Consider the following 18,962-nt stretch of genomic DNA (forward strand, 5'->3'; position numbering starts at 1 on the left):
TTTTAAACCACACTCAAATAACATTTAACAGGTACTAAAACAATATTAGGCAAAATTCTCTAAGGTACCTGTTGCATGGCAATATAAAAGCCCTAAAGGAATACAAAACTAAAACAGTGTCAGTACTTATGCTTATCACTGCAAATTCATACAATCTAAGTTTATTATTCACCCAAATTAATGAGAGCAAACTACCAGTTCATTTAATTTCATTATTTAATTACTCAAGCATTGCTTTGTTTAAAGATTTCAAAGGTAATAAATAATACATCCATATTAATTAGCTAAACAAGGAACAAAGTGAAGTGTTTTGGTGAATTCGTTATTTTGATGCAAACTGTATTTTGTCTAGGAACATATATTGTTCCGAATAATAAGGTCACCAACCAAAATCTCTTTGAAAATGTAAAAAATTATTTGTGTATCTTGCCGGAAACAGTAGCCAGTACTAAATATATTTACACTTCTCCTGCTTCCTTGATTGACATGCACTTACATACTGTCACTCACCGGGTCTCTGGTTCCTCTAAACCAAGATCCAGTTCACTCACTTCTCTGCCGGCGCCCGTGCAACGCCACGGCCGTCCACCATCTTAGCTATGCTTCTGCGCATGTGCATACCAGAGGACTGTTTAAAACCTTTTCTCTCTTCTCATTGGTCCACTAATTGTCTCTCCCTATTTAAGGCACCTCCGACCTACTTCCCTTGCCTGTTCTTGGTCCTCACTCTGCCGAGGTAACCAAAGGGTTCTCACCTCCTGGATCATCGTACCTGCCGTCTCGATAACCTTGTCTCCACGTCAGTGGTAATACCTATTGGCCGCAGTACATCACGAGCGTTACTTGCTACCGCACCTGTTGTCTGATAATCTCATCTCCACGCCAGCGGTAATATCTGTCAGCCGCAGTACATCTCCACGTTACCTGCTATCGTACCTGCCGTCTGAATAACCTTGTCTCCACGTCAGTGGTAATACCTACCAGCCGCAGTACGTCTCGAGCGTTACTTGCTACTGCACCTGTCGTCTGATGATCTCATCTCCATGTCAGTGATAATATCTGTCAGCCACAGTACATCTCCACGCTACCAGCTACTATACCTGCCGTCTGGATAACCTTATCTCCACATCAGGGATAAAACCTACCAGCCGCAGTACACCTCCAGTGTTACCTGCTACCACACCTGTTGTCTGATATCTCATCTCCACGTCAGTGGTAATACCTGCCATCCACAAAGCATCTTAGTATTGTTCTCATCATCTGCTGCCCGCAGATCTGTCTCACTTCTCCGGTGACATTGCCTATAGCTACAGAGCTTCTTCAACAACCCAGCCTGCGCTATCATCTGACCACCTTTCTGTATAGCTGTAAGTCCGCTAACTCTGCCATACTCTCCTGAGGACGCAACCTGCACAGCGGAAGCCGCTAAACCCATACTTCCTTGAGGGAGTTCCCGGAGAAGACCAGCCGCTGTGTTAGACTCCGCGCCTGGTGGGTAAAGTCAACTATTGGCAGATTCTGGGTCGAGACTCCTAGTGACCGTGACATATACCACCCCTTCTAAATTTCCTTACCATACTTCAGAAGATTTGACTTTGATCAATGCTTTCTTTGTATGTACACCATGTTAACGACCAGGTGCATGTCATGTGCATGGTATACCTGGAGAAGAGGTGGAACCAGGATGCACTATGGGAAGAAGGCAAGCCAGTGTAGGCAGTGTGATGCCTACACTGGCTGCCTCAGGGAAGGTTCTGCTGGGAATCCTTGGGTCCTGCAATTCATGTGGATGTTACTTTATATGTATCACCTACCCAAACATTGTTGTAGACTAAGTACACCCCTTCATGACAAGGTAGTCCCTGATGACAGTGGCTTCTTTCCGCAGGATAATGCGCCATGCTACACTGAAAAAATTGTTCAGGAATAGTTTGAGAAACATGACAAAGATTTCAACGAGTTGACTTGGCCTCCAAATTCCCCAGATCTCAATCCAATTGAGCATCTGTGGGATGTGCTAGAAAAACAAGTCCGCGCCATGGAAGCCACAACTTACAGAACTTAAAGGACATCTTCAGAGGTCTTGTGGAGTCTAAGCTTCTATGGGTCAGAGCTGTTTTGGCGGCACGAGGGCGACCTACACAATATTAAGCAGGTGGTTTGCATATTGTGAATGATCAGTGTATACATATATACATAAATAAATATATACACACTTTGTTATTGATATTTTTTATATATTGAGTGTTATGGTGCATGCCTGTCTTTGTTGCAAGTCATAGTGCTGGTTTATTAATGCTGGAAAGCTGGAGAATACGTCTTACAATATTACATACAACGATCCGTAGAATACACTTGTAACACAGATTGACATCAAGTGCCGGATTAAGGGAATGGAGGCCCCTGGGCTAACGGGGCCTCCATTCCCCCGTGAGGGCCCCCCCCGTGATCCAAGCTGCCCGCCCAACCCCCCCCCCAGTGATCCGAGCTGCCCGCCCCGCCCCCCCCTTCAACACTTACCTCCTTCCCCGACGCGCTGTACGCTCTTTACTGAGGAGATCTCGTAAGAGTGAGACTCAAGAGATCTCCTCAGTAAGGAGACTACACCGCGCTGGGGAAGGACTGCAGGGAAAGTGCTCAGCAGCACTGATCGCGCCTGGGCGCCCCTGACCGATCAATATTGCTGCTGAGCACTTTCAAGGACCCCCTGGATGCCATAGGCCCCTGGGCTGTAGCCCAGTTAGCCCTATGGTTAATCCGGCTCTGTTGACATCACTGAAAGAGTATTATAACTCACAAGAAAACCATACAACAGGCTCTTATATTACATATGTTTGGTAAGCCTATTACCATTGGGGTCAACACGCATGATTCCTAGATGTAAGAGGCAGGATTCATTCGGGAGACTCCACTTTCTGATCACACATTTGTTCTTGTTTCTGCACACTGTGGGTGAGTGCACTACATTTGGGGGAGACATTTTGGAAAACCTTGAAAAAGCTATCCAAAGGATCTTATTCACCTTATTCATATAATTGGGACTCTGGTTGTACATGTGAATCACCACCAAAGTGACACATTTATTTTGTATGAGATCATCCACCAGCATTTGGTAGGTTAATTGTTTGTATTAGATACACCATAAGCACTAATAATACTTCACCATTATTTTTACTATATATATATATATATATATATATATATATATATATATATATATATATATCTATATCTATATCGATTACACGCTTTGTTATTGATATTTTTTATATATTGAGTTTTACTGAAGGACAGTAACAGAGGACCCCAGTTCGGCTCAACATATTAGTACACAAGGTTACATATGCAAGATTTCTTAATAAATCATGAATAGAGCAGTCATTAAAATTGCATTTATATCATCGGGTATAGCTGCAAGAAACAATACATAGGGAGAACTTCAAGAAAACTAAAAGAAAGGTGGGTGGAGCATGTAAGAAATTTTAAAAAAGGTTAAGCCCTGCATTCCCTATCTCTGCACTGTAAAGAAGAACAGAAATGCAATATGGACTCTATCCCTTTGTTTTAAAAATGTTGTTGGTGAATGGAGAAAAAAGACTCCAGTATCTCATTAGCACAGGAAGAAATGCAATTAATTTATTAATTTGGTTTCTTGTTACCAAATGGTTCAAACAAAGATTTCGAGTAAAAGTGGTTACTCCGAACAGTTGTTTGATTCAATTTAGAAACAGGGTCGAGTCAAGGTGTGTTGGGTATACATGTATGGCCTGGTCCATATGCAATACAAATATAAGTTTGCTATATGGTAGTTCCATTTATAAATTATGTTTGAGTTAGATTGGATTTTGGGTTACTCATATGAATCCAGGGGTAGAATGTATTTGCAAAACCAACCAGACTCTAGCTATCATTTATTTAGTACATTCTAAAAAATGATAGCTAGAATCTGATTGGCTGCTATAGGCAACATCTCCACTTTTCAAACCCGCCAGAAATCTCTCAGCTTCATGCATTTACCCCCAGGTCTTTTTATGATTATACTAGAAACCACTTTAATTTGGCTTTTTATATGATAAAGTTTTATACATGATTTTGGTTATTATGTTCCACATATGTAAGAAGACACCATAGAAATACTTCTGGGTTTGTTTCATTATTCATGCAGTCAGAAGTAATTTCATTTCTAGGATGTCTAGATATCATAGAAAGTACTAATAAAACTTGTGACTCAACATGTTGGTCTCGGGTTAGCATATGTGAATAACTGAGTTTGAATCTGAACAGATCCAGAAAAATTATTTTAATTTTTAATCTTAACTTATTACATTTTATTTTTTTACTACATTTCTTATTAATGTATAAATTATAAATAGGATGTTTTGTATAAATCAATATTTTTATTCATAACAGTCTCAGACAGATATATTTATTGCTATGACTTTGTATGTAAGATCTATGAAGTTCTCTTTTTCAGATGCCAGGCTAATTTATCATATAGCCAATAGCTGAAGTAATGTTTAGCTTTTTTAAAATGTTTTCTGGTATATTATGTATATTTAGACATTGATTGTTCAGCACTAGAGTATTATGTACAATATGTTGCATAATTAGGAATATATTTTAACCACAAAATGCATGAAAATTTGATTGGTTCTTGGGTATTTAAAACCGGATCCTTAGCTAAGTTCCCCCACACCTTGACAAATAATTAAATGTGAAACGGATTGGTAGAAGTGGGGATCCGTGTCCAGTTGTGCTGCCCATAATGTCTGATGATCAGAGGTCTGCAGTGACTGGCTGTTTAATACCTCATCTGTACGAATCTGTCAGTTCCTATACATGCCCTTGTTTCATCCACATGTGGTAAACATACATCGCTATTGATACTGGATTTCACACAGAGGATTTTGCTTGTTATGTTTTTATCTTAATAGGAACATGTTCCAGCATGTGTCTGGTAATAAAAATGTATATTTTTTTCATGCAAATGTGCAGTTGATATTTATAAGACTCTTATATTTTCCTACTGTGAGTAATTCAGAGTGAAAAACAAATATCCATGATATAAATGTAAAACACATTGTATACTTTGTTTTATATCATTCATGCAGTTGGATGTAATTTCACCTTAAGGATGTCCAGTTATCATAAGTACTAAGAGAGCTTGTGGCTCAATGTGTTAGACTAAGGTTAGCTTATGTGAATGACTTGAGCTTGAATCCTGGGAGATCTAAAAAATATTTACTTGATTTTTTTGTTTTGATTTGTATTTATTTTTCTCTAATGTATTTATTACTAGTAGACTATCCACATAGGTCCTATTTTATCTCCTACCATAATAGCCTATTAGATACATGCTTATAGTTATGATTGTGTATGTACAAAGCTCTGTTTTTTTGCTAGGCTAATTAGCATACAGCGTTTTATTCACATTTAAATCAAATAACACTGTGAAAGATAATACATTTAGTCATATACAGGTTACACTATGTTGTTTCTGTTTCCTTTTTTTTTTCATGTTAACAACAGAGTCGCAAAGAAGAATCATCCCCAGATATTCTATTCAAGGGCTATACTCTTTTTTTTGTTTTTTTACTGTTTTTGTATATTCTTTGCATTTTTTGCATATACTTTGCATGTTTTGTATTTTTATACGAGCACAGATATTCACTATCCTTTGGCTTTTGTATCTGAAGAAGCCAAGTCTGCAATGTTAAAGTCCTAAACTATTGGGATTTGTCAATGTGTGTCCTAGAATATACAAAGACGATATAAAACCCAAATCAGCTTCTTAACTGAATTACAGTAGATGTTCTCTGCTCCTTGATGATTTAGAAGGTTAAAGCTATGTGATCATTTGTATTCTAGCCTAGAATATCTTGATCAGACTTTCTCCTAAAGGACTGGGCTAAATCGGTTGGACAAGATGCAAATTCTATGCCTAAAGCAAGTGAGTGTAATAGGAATTACATATATTAACCAGCATAAGATGTTAATGCTGTCACAGTGTGTGAGAGAAGGCATTTTCCATTTTATAAATGAGGCTTTACAGATGCTTGCTAAAGGTACCAGGAGACAGATTAAACAAACTGAAATTTCTGCAAAAGCTTTCTGGAAAACATTCTTTGAAAATATACGTATGGTAATACTACATTGTTACTAAAGCTGGTCATTCATTTTTGAAGTTTTACTTTGTGTGCATTGAGTGGTTGTTGACTCATTTACACATTATAGTAAAATAAGTATTTACATTATAGTGAAGTTATTATTTACAGAAATATTGTATTCATGAATATCAATATTTTGTTAACAATTCACTGTAGTTGCTGCTCTGTCCGTATCTGTCACTCACTACATTGCATAAATCTATTTCCTCATCTTGTTCCCTCTAATATGATGGGTATAAGAGCCGTGATGAAGACTGCACACAGGAACATGTTGAGAAAACTCCCTGAGGAGTGTGTTTAATTGGGAAAGGACTGAGGCACTACATTTGGGGACATGTCCCCTTCCTCATGTGCTGACCAAACCACACTCCTTAAGGAGTCTTTGAAACACGTTCCTTTGTGCACTCTTCTTTATTGCTACTGTATTCGAAATTTGGAGGGGGTTCATTTGATCCAAGATGCCATAATGTGGTCAAATCACATCATCATCATCACCACTTATTTATATAGCTCCACTGATTTCAAATTTGAAATATCAAAGAGAACTCTGTGTTCTATTTGAAACTCAACAAAAGCCAACACTGCCAATCCTTAAAAGTAATTTTACCAGCAACTTTATGAAACGTTGAGTTAACCTACAATTTTTACTGACATATTATTTATGTAATACTGAAAAGTAAAATTAGTAATTAGAGATAAAGAGGGTTAGGGCTGTGTTATAGCTAGTAAGTATGGAGGGAGACCATAATACAGCACACCCAACATACCTGCCCTTCTTTGTCTCCTATAACCCCTCCTACAGCCTATTGTCCCCCTGTTCTTCTCCTCATCAACCGCCACCTCCCTGTTTTCCTATCAGGCGTGGGAATTCAATTGACCGTGTTACTGTAAAAAGTAACGCGGTCTGCGCACTATTACCATTATTACGGTAGTAATGCGCATAAATACCGTTATTACGGTAATTTCAATGCCGGCTTTTTGCTTGCAGCTCCCGGGTTAAATTTACTGTACTAACAGTAGCAGGGTTAATGCTGCGTTAATCTGGGGGCAATTGAATTCCCTCCTCAGTGATCATACAAATATACAATTGTGGCCAAGAAATATTGGCACCCTTGCTGTTTTTTTTCTAATAATGCACCATTTCTTACAGAAACTGTTAAAATTAAACACACACCAAAAGCAGAAAACAATTATTCCACACCAAAATCCTTAAATGGGCCAGACAAAATCACTGACATCTTTTAGAAGTATTTAGATATAATTAGATTAATTGATTCTCCTTAACTTTGAAACTGGACTCACCTGTGGTGCTTGCAATAGAAAAATCACTGAAATGAGCTTGAATAGAGAAAAGGACCCATTCTCCTGGATTTATATCGCTGTGTGCACTGCAATGAGCATGGAGAAGAGAAAGATATCCAGATAATTATCTGAGGATGTCAAACAGAAGATTGCAGTAAACCATGGGTAATCTCAAGCCTACAAATCAATCTCCAGAGACCTTGTTGTTCCCGTTTCCACCTCACGTAATGCTATTAGGAAGTTTAAGGTCTATAGAGCTGTAAACAACCTCCTGGACGTGGCCACAAGAGAAAAATAAATTACAGAGAAGGATTGTTCGAGAGAGCACCTTGATCAACTGCCATCTCATCCAAGCTGACCTTCAGAAACAAGGCATCACAGTTTCAACTCACACGTGGTATCAACTCACACCACCTTTGCCAATTAAATGAAAGGGGGTTATATAACAAGAAACCCAGGAGGGACTCCCAGCAGAGAAAAAGACATATAAAAGCCTAACTGCCAAAACATACCTGAACCGCCAAATTTCTTCTTGTAGGATTTTATGTGGACAGAGGAAACCAATTTCGTGCTTTTTGGTAAAGCACATCATCCCTATGTTTACAGAAAGCAAAATAATAAGCTTTCCCTACTGTCATACATGGAGGCAATTCAGTAATGTTTTAGGGTTACTGTGCTGCATCTGGCAGTGGATGCCTTGAACGTGTGCCATGGCTTCATGAGATGTGGAGATTATCAGGAGATTTTGGAGTGCATTGTTTGACTCAGTATCATAAAGTTGGGTCTCTGATGAAGGTCATGAGTCTTCCAACAGAAGAATGACCTTAAGCACACTTCAAAAAGTACACTTGAGTGGTTCAAGACCAGACGCTGGACTGTTATGAAAGATCTAGAGATGTTCACTGATCCCTGTGTTCTGGTTTTGGTTTTGGGTTTGGATCTGGATTAACTTCACGTTTTGGTTTTGGTTTGGGCAAAATCACCCTTGTGTGTTTTGGTTTTGGTTTTGGGTCTGTATTTCTTCAGAAAATTGCTAAAATCACATAATTTTGCTCTTTTTTTTGTTCCTACATTATTATTACCCTCAATAACACTAATTTCAAGTCATTTGCAGTCAATGTTGACCACCTCACAGGTCACAATATTATTTTCATACACTTTCGGAGAAATACTGCAGCGACCTGATTGGATGCTAAGCGACAGAGCAATGACTCAAACACACAGCAGTTCCTAGCACATATAGGACACATTGGCACACATCAGTGGCAGAAAAGAAAAGTGATGCAAGATGGAATTGTCCTTGGATCATGAAATCAGTCATAGTTCATTTGATTGCTCCTCCCGTTCCTTGGATAATTATGGTAATTCTACAGCTAATACATGCACAGAATGAAGCGGGCTGTCATGTACAAGGAGACCCTCAAAGGTGGAAAGGGATCCCTATATCCCTACCATGCTGCGACACTTCTTTGTCTGTAACTCCATCTGCAGAACTCTCATTGAAAAGAACATTTGCTCTTCTGGGAAGTCCATGTCTCGCTTTTTCCTCATGCCTCTTCGGAGGACTCTTGGTTGGGATAAGTGGGACAGCTCCTTCCCTTACAACTGGACTACACCTTGGTTTTACCTGGATGTTGGACAATTTGTGAGAGAGCACCATCTTTAGGGACTTAAACCAGACTTGTGGAAGCCATGAGAGCTATAGACATTATGGAGTCTGTTCCAGGGCTCTCTGCTGCAATAGCTATCCATGGAGGCTTACCTCTCAGGACATTCATTCACTCCAGGAACCTGTGCCGATATGTCAACTGCCCCTTCTGCATTACCAGAAGAGAAACAGCACAGCATATTTTTTGGGACTGCCCCACTGCACAGGCACTGTTGCTTAAGGACAGTGAACTTAAGGACAGTGTGACAGCACATGAACTTAAGGACAATGTGCCCAGAACTTGCCTTTCATACCATTCGATATTTTATGGATTATTTTTGGGGACCCACACCATTGGAGAAATCCAGGAGGCCTGGCGCCTTATGAACTGCTTTAAGGATGCTATTTGGCTTGCCAGGAATCGCCTCATCTTTAAAATGGAGAAGATGACCATCCAGGACTGTCGCAGGCTAATCCACAGCCTGCTAAGAGACTATAACACCATTGACAGTCCTGAGGAAGATGATTAATTTTCTGTCTCCTTCTCCTTCTTCCGCTATGTGTATGTTTATTCAATAAAACCTTGGGCTTCCTTACCCCCTCCAACCCATTCCCCCATCACTGTTATTTTGTTGAATGTCTTGCCTTAATTTATGCTCCCTTCCTTATATTTGTGTCTGTCTCAATAAAGCTTCTGTCTTTTGTGTACTGCTGTGAATCCATTCTGATAACACAGTACAATGTGACTGCAGATTTACACTAAGCCTGCCAACCCTAGTATTTGTATTTCACCAATGGCAATTAGAAATGGAGCAAAGGAGCTCTCCTCTTTGTGTGTTACCTATATAACACCATACACTTTGACTGCAAATTCAGAAGACCAAGCCTGCCAGCCCTAGTATTTGTATTTCAGCAATGACAATTAGCAATGGAGCAATGGAGCTCTCCTCTTTGTGTGTTACCTATATAACACTGTACATTATGGGACTGCAGATTTAGAAGACCAAGCCTGCCAGACCTATTATTAATTCTATTTCAGCAATGACAATTAGAAATGGAGCAATGGGGGTCTCTTGAATGTCACTGTAGACTTTGAAGAAAACTGCTACCCCCTCCTCTTTCTATTCTACCTATGACGCTGCCCAACTGCTCTACAGACTGTGCTACCCCTTCTGTGTCCCTCAGTGAAATGGCACTAGATCACAGTGGAGGGTGGTACTTATGGAATCCAAAACGTTCGAGGCACGATGACATAATAATGATGTTTTGCCTCATTTTTCATTCCGAAAGCGCGCAAAAGTTCCGAGCCGGCACAGCTCGGTACTCTAATCTGCTAAGTTTGGATGTTTTCGGTTCTCGGGGAACCAAGCCTAAGCATCTCTAGAAAGAACCATCATTGAGTCCAGATATAAATCCCATAGAGCAACTATGGAAAGATCTGAAACCAGCAGTTGATAGAGGGCATCCGTCAAATCTGGGAGAACTAGAGCAGTTTGTACAAGAAGAGTGGATCAAATTGCCAGTAGAGTAGTGCTGGATGCACAGAGGAAACAGTTGATTACAGTTATTATGACCAAAGGCTGAGCTACCAAATATTTAGTCTAGGTCATTAATTTTGTGAATGCCATTTTTTTACTTTCTGATTTAAAAGTATATACAATATTTAAGTCAGAATAAAAAAACAAAGGTTCTGTAATATTGACAAAGAAGGAATTGTGGAGAACAAATTCTGTTGTTAATTTTAACTTATGTTTAGAGGGAATTGTGAGTTATTTAAAAAAAAGTGTAACAGTGCCAATACATTGTTAAAAAAGCCAGAAAACAAAACTCCACCTTTGCTGTTAGTATAAACAAAAACCACAACCCGTATTTATTGCTTGTATTTCAATGACCACTTGCTTCACTTTTCAAATAGAAGCACCACTCTCTCAATTTAACATTTGGATTCACAGATCTATTGAACTGAAGCAATTTTAACTCTTTTGCTTTTAGATCCATGCCAGATGTTGTTCCGTTCTTTCCTCTCTGAATTTCACAGGCAAGTTTTCTTTCGTACGACTCTGTTAACTTAACACATTATATTTTTGGGGAGAACAGTGGGATAAATATAAATTGCATTCAGCTTTTGCCAAGTTCTTTATGCTCTCTAGAGCAATTAATTAAACAAGAAATATGTTTTGTTGTGGTTAGGTTTTTCTCTCATTTTTTGCAGTTTTCACATGCAGAGAAAAACTATATAAAATCTGTTGTCAATCCTTTTGGGAACAGTCCTCACAAGATGTAATTGTGTGTACAAAGCGTTTGAAATGACACAGGTGTCTTCTTCTTGGGTATATAAACGAACACTAGAACAGAAGTATGAATTCCCAAAGAGTTGTTAAGATGTGAATGTCATTCAAAGGGAATCTTCAAGTGAAGAGCTGAATGGATTAACCTAAATAAGTGTTCTTATGAATATTCTGTACCTCATTATTTTAGGTCTAATTAAAAATTGTATAATACACATTTAGGAACATACTCCAAGAGTGTATGTATCCATTAAGTTCATATTTTCCCTCTGCGAGTATCTGACGCTAAAAAGACCCATCTGTGACTGATTTTTATCTTTACATCACAAGATGAGTAGAATTTTCTATTTCATAATGTTAGATTCATTGTCTTAGGAACAGACAATGCAGCAGATGTACAACATGCAAGGAAAACTTTTTTAGGGCCCAGGGATACGTGTTTACCCGCACTAGAGGCCCCACTCAGCTCTTCTCTCTACACACAGGGACCTGTGTATGCACTGTGAAGGAAGCTCTGTTTAGCATGGAACGGAAATCCCAAATGTTAGTTACGCCATTGGGTTGCAACAGACCCAACTGTGATCATGCTGTCATTAAGAGTGGGGCATGTACCAAGCACTGTGATTCTCCTTGGGTAAGTTTACATATTTTATTTCCTAAAAGCTAATTAGAAGTTAGTTATTTCTAATGATGTAACAACAAGCATTCAAAAAATGTTTCTGATTGCAAGTTTATGCGTATTTTAGACTTGCGAACCCCTTACACCTGCAGAGACGGTATGGATGTAGTAAAGCTTTAGTTTAGTACAGAAAGGGCATATACACTTAACTGTGGCATAAACCCTATACATGTAACCTAATGACACTTGGATGCATTCTCAGATGTACGTTTTAGGAGGCGTAACCTTTGTAGGTACTGGAGATCTGGGGGTAAATGTATCAAGGTCCGATTTTTTTCAGCATTTTAAAATAGCTGCAAAGAGGATTTTAGTCCCAAAGTTGCCAGATGTATTAAACTGCAATTTTTACTCTGATCTTAAAAATCACTGGTCATCTCTGGCAAAATACTCACCAATCAGATTTCTTCTTCTTTCACCAGCAGATTTTAATCCAAAAATGCTTGAAAACCATGTCCTAAATAAATTTGTAATTCCAAAGTCCACGCTTGAACCATGTCCCAAATAAATTTGTAATTCCATTAGTCCAGGCTTGAACCATGTCCCAAATAAATTTGTAATTCCAAAAATCCATCTTGAAATGTCCCAAATAAATTGTAACTCCAAAGTCCCTGCTTTTAAATATCTTCTGTTCTTCTTGGCCAAAAAGGCCCCCTTGTTGCTAGCAGTTTTCTTTTCTTCAGCCCAGGAGGGGCCCCATATTTGTAATCCAAATCCGGAACATGCTTATAAAAAAACAATAGACCCAGTTTACAGACGTTGCAACTACTGCTTATACAGTGTACAAGCAAACCGACCCTACTGAATAGAATCCAGCCGCGAGGTCTATTTATACTCTATGGGGATTTCCCACACTGTCCTGGGGATTTAACTGCAGACTTTCAGCTTTAATTTGAGGGTATTTACATCCAAATTAGATGAACAGTGTAGGAATTACAATGGTTTCTATATGTGCCTCCCACTTTTTAAGGGACCAAAAGTAATGGGACAATCGACTCAAAAGCTTTTTCATGGACATTTGTGGGCTATTCCCTCGTTATTTTATCATCAATTAAGCAGGTAAAAGGTCTGGAGTTGATTCTAGGTGTGACATTTGCATTTGGAATCTGTTGCTGTTGACTCTCAATATGAGATCCAAAGAGCTGTCACTATCAGTAAAGCAAGCCATCGTTAGGCTGAAAAATTAAAACAAACCTATCAGAGAGATAGCAAAAACATTAGGTGTGGCCAAATCAACTGTTTGGAACATTCTTAAAAAGAAAGAACGCACCGGAGAGCTCAGCAACACCAAAAGACCCGGAAGACCACGGAAAACAACTGTGGTGGATGACAGAAGAATTTTTTTCTCTGGTGTAGAAAAACCCCTTCACAACAGTTGGCCAAATCAAGAACACTCTCCAGGATGTAGGTGTATATGTATCAATCAAGAGAAGACTTCACAAGAGTGAATATAGAGGGTTCACCACAAGATGTAAACCATTTGTGAGCCACAAAAACAGCAAGACCAGATTAGAGTTTGGCAAACAACATCTAAAAAAGCCATTACAGTTCTGGAACAACATCCTATTGACAGATGAGACAAAGATCAACTTGTACCAGAGTGATGGGAAGAGAAGAGTATGGAGAAGGAAAAGAACTGCTCATGATCCAAAACATACCACATCATTAGTGAAGCATGGTGGTGGTAGTGTCATGGCGTGGGCATGTATGGCTGCCAATGGAACTGGTTCCCTTGTATTTATTGATAATGTGACTGCTGACAAAAGCAGCAGGATGAATTCTGAAGTGTTTCGGGCAATATTATCTGCTCATTTTCAGTCAAATGCTTTAGAACTCATAGGACGGCGCTTCACAGTGCAAATGGACAATGACCCGAAGCATACTGCAAAAGCAACCAAAGAGTTTTTTAAGGCTAACAAGTGAAATGTTATGCAATGGCCAAGTCAATCACCTGACCTGAATCCGATTGAGCATGCATTTCACTTGATGAAGACAAAACTGAAGGGAAAATGCCCCAAGAACAAGCAGGAACTGAAGACATTTGCAGTAGAGGTAGGGCAGAACATCAACAGGGATGAAACCCAGCATCTGGTGATGCCTATGCATTCCAGATTTCAGGCTGTAATTGACTGCAAAGGATTTGCAACAAAGTATTAAAAAGTTAAAAGTTTGATGTAGGATTGTTTAGTTTGTCCCATTACTTTTGGTCCCTTAAAAAGTGGAAGGCACATATAGAAACCGTTGTAATTCCTACACTGTTCACCTGATTTGGACATCTTGTTTGTTTCATTTTAAATCCATTGTGGTGGTGTATAGAGCCCAAAATATGAGAATTGTGTCGATGTCCCAATATTTATGGACTTGACTGTATGTCCAACTCAGCATTAGACTCTAAATGTTCTAAAATAATCTGATTGTACTAGGAATACCTCATTTTACTGCATTGTACCCTACAACATTTTACATTTATGTCTATGTTTAGAGTTCCAGCAGCTTCTGTGGACTGTTAAAATTTTAGAATTTAACTTTTGATAAAATGGTAAAATAGTCTATTTTATCTATATTTGCATTAAGGATCCTATTACTTTCTGGGTTATTTAACAACGCCTGGTTTTTCGTATGAAGAAGACTGTCAATCTTACTTGTAGACAGCAAGAGCCAAATTATGCTTAACGCGCAGAGGAATGTAGGCTGATATTACACTTCTTAAAATGTATACCGCATGAGAAATTAAATCCTGGTAGAGGAAATGTTTAATGAAGGTCTAGTTGAAGTTCTAGTTACTGTATTGAAAAGGGAATATTATATGTATTAAATCACAAAACTGAAAAAATGATGTTTATGCGAAAACATAAAAAAAGTATTCTTTTTAAATACTTATATATACAAGTACTGTGTGGGCAACGCACACTGATCTGTATATCTTATAACAACATGGTGATTTTATCTAAGAAAACATGTCCTTGAGTTGGCAGCTTCTTTGTATCTTTGGAATATATAGTTTTGTGAATTCTTAGTGTCAGTAGAACTGACACTAAGAAATACAAATTAAAAGCTAAAAGCTTGTGTAACTCACATATTGTAACCATAACAACATATCAGATGTTAACTCTGACAGCTACATTTTTATCTGTTTGTGATTAGTTTACTACAGTTTACAGTGCATTATAGCCAATGCACTGTGTATAAGGAGAACTAGTAATCCCTTAAATATTATTTCCTTCATTTTTTTTAACTTCAAAACAGCTAAACTGTATTTTAATGCACTAAAAATTTTTAGGGGGAGATTCAGTTAGCCGTGATGTTCTTCAGAACATCGCAGCCGTGGGATTTTTACAAGAAATGTTGCTGCTTTTTCCTTGCGCCCAATAGAGGTGCAAGGAAAAATCAGCAGAGAATTTATTATAGTAACATTAAAAATGTGCAGCCGCGATGTTCTGAGGAACATCACAGCTAATGGAATCTCCCCCTTAGTGTACGCCATATGACAATGTATATGAACTCATTGAAACGCGATTTCCAGTGGCAGAAAAAGTTTGTTATACCTCTAGTTTTACCATGTTTTGAACCGATTCCAATTTGCATTAGATGCAACTAAACAAGTTTTAATGATTAGTAAATCTTAGGACAAAATTGAAGTGCCTGATTTTATCTAAAAATGACATATATATACTTATAAAACACCACAGTGGTACAATGATTAGCAGCCTCACAGTGCATGGGCTCACTTCAGATGTCACAGCTTCCTCACATAGTACAAAAGCATAGGAAGCATGTGTATGAGTGGTAGGGATCCAGTGCTTGATCTGACAACAATGATTCTATATTCTCTGAAAAGTGCTGCCTCATATGTAACGTCCGTTGCTATCATCCCCAACAAAGATTGTCCAATGCAATCAATGTGGTTCCAATGCATAGAGATTGAATGGCAAAATATATCAAAGTATAACAAAAATACAAAAAAGTATAACCAATTACACTTGCACACTGGATCAGGTACCAAGCATTCATTCCGGAAGTCTGTGGTCAAAAAGAGAGTGAGTGTCACGCTAGCCATGAGAATAGACCCACCTTTTGATATTGGCACAGCTAGACCGGGAGGTGCGGAATCTAAACGTGCCCCTGGTCTTCACCAGGGTCCCCCGCAAGGAGGCTTGAAATTCGCTGTAGAGACACGCAGGCCACGGCCCTCCCGGGTAGCCACCAGAGAGGTGGAGAGGTAAAGCGAAGTCGTACTATCCGGGTCTGAACCGTGCAAGAAGATAAGTACCAAGGGAGCAGGAAGAGGCAAAGTCAGAAAGTATCGAAGTCAAACCAGGAGATCCAAAATATACCCAGAGGAGATTCCAGGGGCAGAGTCAGGAAAGCAGGGTCTAAAGCCAAAGGACGATTAGGATGCAGGAATGCGGTAGAAGTGCTGGAGTAAAGGAAGACCTTGATACTCAGTTGACAAAGAAACAGTGATGATGTCACAATGTACACAAAGATAACACTAAAATAGTTGCTTTATTGGTTCAGGGTTTATGATGTTACAGTAGAATACAGGTCACAGGTCAGTTCAAATGATTCTTCCCCATAGTTGGAGGCAACTCCTTCCAACAGCTGTGTAAGAGTCTTGCCTCAGGGAACCACCTAAAATCTGGTTTAAATTATGAGAATTAATCTTATACTAATCATAACTAGCGACTGCTATGTGTGATCGCTTCTCTGATGATAACAGATTCCTGCTGGTGAAATGTAGATTAATGTAAGCCCAAACACCATACAATTCTTAGGACCTGAAACATAACTACCTTTAGTGTAGGTCTATCTTTGTATAAATAATCTCTACGTCTTAATTATAAAAGAATGTGAGTTGGAACTTTATTAAAAGTGAACTATTTACAAATGTAGGTGTGAATGTAAGTGTATTTGCTTTGCTTACCTGTGCGATTATGTAGAACGACTTTATCCAATTATTCAACTTAGACAAATATGATGCCGCTCTACAAATAAATAATAATGAATAATAAGAAGAAAAGCTTACACAATATTAGCAAAGTTTCTTGAAGGGTGTTTCCAAAGGCTTGAAGGGAAAAAAGATCTGCAATAATATAAATATAACGGTACCATGTATACAAGTGTTATAACATATGGTAAATAACAATGAGGCATAAAATGAGATGTACATTAAAAACCCATTAATACTAAACCCCTTTACTTATATTATTATTATTGACCATCTTACCAAAATAATATCATGTAAATATCTTGCAAAGTAATACAATGAAATTAATACTAATCTCCCACTCACATCCAATTAGGTAAAAAACAAATTACAATTAGTATTACAGTTACTCATCTAGTGCTTCACATCCTCTTAGCAGCCTGAAGAAACTGAAGAATATCACAAATAACTTCCTTTTACTGCATTTTCCTTTTCACACAGAATCACTGGAGCCAAAAGTGAGAACAATCACATGGCCATTTTGTTGAAGCCAAGGTTCATTAAAACAGAGACAGATCCTCACATAAATGGGTTTAAACTGCAGACTGTTAGAGGGTTTTATTAATGCAGACATTTCCTCCATCCAAACCACAGAACTATCATGATTAAAGTATAAGGTGGTTTCTGGGCACTCCAGGGGTTAGCAAAGGAGATGTGTGGTGTATGTGAGCATATTATTAAAGGGGCATTAACATCCTTTTCCTGCTGATACATAATCAGTCATATTCTTTGTTATACTACGGTATGTTGATGTCTACAGGAAAAAAGTGTAATGATATCCATATTATTTTATTTTATTTATTAAACACATAAAATTAACACCAGTGAAAATATACACTAATAATTCAAGAAAAAAACAATAGTTTTAGTCTCAGGTGTTCTGAAATACTGTATAGCAAAATGTTAAAAATAGTCACATAATAAAATGGCTATTAACAACTTAAGGACTAAAGAACTTGCTTGGATTGTCTTGTCAAGTTGGTGCTGCCAACATAGGACCTGATGTAGAGTCGGGCGCAAGTCCAACTCGTAAACGGAAAAAACGCTTTTGGCTACTGTGCATGGGCAGTAGCCAGGGGACCATCCCAGTTTGCACCCAGAGTAAGACGGATCTCCCCCTTGCACCTCTCTACGCTTAGAGAGGCAGAACGGGAGAAGTAGTGGGCGAGCCTAGCATGTAAAGGCTATATCCGTTGCCTCCGTATCTGCTGCAGGTGCTTTCTGCTGGTGCAACAGAGCTTCCTGTATGTAAAAAGATGAAAATAAATAATTAATATTTTTTTAAAAAAAGGCCTTAACCAATGCTAGTGTTGGCAGCCTAGGCTTGTAGTAGCAAAATCGGGAGGGATGGGGGGGGGGGCAAAAAGCGTAGGGTCCCCATGATTTTACTATTGCCAGCACTAGGCTTTGCTAGGCTGAGCTGGTGGCACTATAGTAGGTGACCCCCAGGCTGGTCAGCACAGGTCTGGGTTCTCTAGGGAGATGGGGACTGGCAAAAAGTTGTACACCCATCCCCTAGGTTTAATCAGCCAAATGCTGATAGTCCTAGGTCTCTTCCCACACCTCTGGGTGGTGGGTGTGGGGTAATAATATTTTCATTGTCAAAATGCATTTTTTCCCTGGTGCACTACAGGTACCAGCATGCCCAGGTTGCCATTAATTGTTTGGCCATGCCGACACTTGGAGTACTGCAAGCCCCAGCATACCCATGGCTGCGAGGGCATGCTGGCACTTGGGGAACCACAAGTGTCAGCATGCCCTGGCATCCAGGGCCAGCTTGGACCCGTAGAGCACTGAGGAAACATGTAAATAAGACACAGACAACACTGTTAAAATTACTTTAATTGAAATAAAGACACCTCTACACTACACTAATTTACCCTCTTTATTGCTC

This window comes from Mixophyes fleayi, chromosome 7 (genome assembly GCF_038048845.1).
Source record: "Mixophyes fleayi isolate aMixFle1 chromosome 7, aMixFle1.hap1, whole genome shotgun sequence".
In the NCBI taxonomy this organism is placed as follows: Eukaryota; Metazoa; Chordata; class Amphibia; order Anura; family Limnodynastidae; genus Mixophyes; species Mixophyes fleayi.